The sequence below is a fragment of the Penaeus japonicus genome, unplaced genomic scaffold (genome assembly GCF_977035675.1).
Source record: "Penaeus japonicus unplaced genomic scaffold, GWHDUDI00000001_assembly GWHDUDI00000021, whole genome shotgun sequence".
Lineage (NCBI taxonomy): Eukaryota > Metazoa > Arthropoda > Malacostraca > Decapoda > Penaeidae > Penaeus > Penaeus japonicus.
The window spans coordinates 25,644,677-25,647,176 of record NW_028234423.1 but is presented as its reverse complement, the minus strand read 5'-3'; the positions used below and the strand labels follow the sequence as shown (position 1 = coordinate 25,647,176).

General features: G+C 39.9%; 1 protein-coding gene across 1 annotated transcript in view; it reads right to left on the bottom strand.

The window, feature by feature from the left end:
* LOC122244249 (uncharacterized) overlaps positions 1-2,500 on the bottom strand; it is a 13,335-nt gene that overhangs the window by 1,009 nt on the left and 9,826 nt on the right. The window lies entirely within an intron of this gene.

Genomic DNA, 2,500 nt, shown 5'->3' with positions numbered 1-2,500 from the left:
AGAACCGCATACGTAACAAAACAACATGATTAGGCAATAACAAGAATTAGGAGTCATTTGCCTGGGTTCATATTATCAGCTGGCAATACTTGAGCAGTAGTAGACCAGATTCATCGATGGATGAACTATGTGCAAAAATATGTCTGCTGCGATAATTAATGAATATGTAAAAGCATTGGTAAATCATGAAGTGAACCTTCCATTTACTAGCTGAACCTTGTACTTCGGGAGGTGAAGGCGCGGCATAGGGACCAATATCAGAAGCAAATTAGAAAGAAAGGGTTATGAACATATGTAAAAGAAAGAAAAAAGCTTTATTACCAACCACATCTAATCCTTTAGATAGGTGACTTTAGTCAATATTTGGGGCAAAGTGGGTTAAAAATATATGACTATGTTTATGAAAGAGAAAGGGAAATATACCAATTATCAATAGAATCCAGTCCTTCAATTGACTAGAAGGCACAATACGAGTCAGATCGGATGAGACTAGAAAAAATCATGTGAATGTGAGCTGAACGAAAAATATAAATTTGACCCAGCGGTCGTTCCATTGAGGAATTGGTGATTTACCTTGATGAGTATTGTTTGATAGACCATGCCTGGAGCCGTTAAGTTTATGCGACAATTTGAACTCATCATCTGAACTTAGCGTTCAGTAATATTTTAATTTGTTGGCGTACCGATAGACCCATGAAATTGTATGAAGGTCGTAAAAGTCGAAGTCGTTGGTGCTAACATATTTGCTAAATGTTGTTGGAGTCGAGAACTGATTAAAGTTTTTACAAAATGAGTTCTATCATATGATGAAGTCAAGTTACTCAAATAGGACAAGACTATGCATTAGGAAAAAATAGCTTTAGTGATCATGTATTTGTCAACACTTCTATCTAAAAGAGACGCTGAAATCATAACATTAAGAAATGAAACACGAAATTGTGTTAAACTATAGAACAATTGTAATACGAAATCCAATGCATTAACTAATATAAGTACAGAAAGTTATATAAATAAACAAAATTAAAAAAAAAAATATATATTAATAGTGTAATGTGAAGAAATCATAAAACAGAAAATATACAAAGTTAAACCGATTATCAGAGTAATATGACCATAGGGTCTAGTCAGTTAGTGACTGCATTAAGAAATATACTATGTTAAGATATTACCGTACAAACGTAGGTGGAAGACGATGAAATAGATGAAAATGTAGACAAAAACGCAAACCTAAGATATATATAAATATCAATTCTCGGTTTTAGACAGCATGCCAAAAATGCACTCGCCCGAAACCAGCTCCCACAGCTCGACTTGGGAGACTCCGACTCGCGGGGATTCTAAAAGCAATCCCTCCCAACACAAACCTCAGCACGTCGGCAACTATGGCTCTGGATAATCAGATAAAACTCATATCTGACAAAGAACACAATCCGACAGACGAGACAAACACACCCTGCTAAACAAACTAACAAACAAACCGAAAAGACAAAAACAGCAGAACCGACGGCACAAACACCGGTTCAGACTACACAAACAGCTGTCAGTCATGCTGAAACAACCCACACCCAAACAACAAACCACACAAACACACTTTAAGGATCGCAGTAGATCCAACTCACGCTACCGGCACTCTATTGAAAAAAAGAAAAGAAAAGCGCCGGGCCCTGTTCAGAACATCACGCAGCTTGCAGCAACAAGAACAGCAATAACAACAGCCCTTTAATGCTGCTAGACGGCATAGCACCTGATGCGTCCTTCTACAGCATTGCTCTCGTCCAATGTAGACATGGTCACTACCAACACTCTAAACAAACACCTTGCTCGTAAAATGGACATCCCCAATATACACATAATAAAGACACGGACATACAAGCGAGTTGAACAAGGAGGCCTTCCTGCAGACGCGGAACAACAGAAATCCTGAATTCGTTTCCTTCGATAACTAAACGCCTCACAAAAGTGCAACATAAGGCACTGCAGTGGACGATCGGCCGCCGCAATGAGCTCTGTAACATGCACAGTAAATACGACCCACACATAATGCTGTTAATTAATCAGCCACGACCAAACAATTCACTCAGCCGTCGCTCTCGCCATTAAACCTAACATCAAGCACAAAATACAGAACAGCTTCACATCAGAGCTCATAGCAGTGGGATTTACAGTGCATGTTGATTATCCTCATGGTAACAATATACCTACCTCCACCACGACCTTACATACCTGACCAGGACATATTCCAGCTCAGACACAAAACCTACATATATACTCGGAGATTGGAGAGTACTACACCATACACAAACGCCGTGGGACAAGGGCTCGTATCTCGCATCCTGAACATAAACGGCACACTGAACATAAACAGCTGGTCAGCAACCACACCCGACAGCGTCCTCACAAACAAACATGCGCACCTAAACATTCACCTGAGACAAGGTGCCATCACAACGAGCGACCACCGACCCATCGTTGCCACAATGTCAACAAACCCAATCATGAA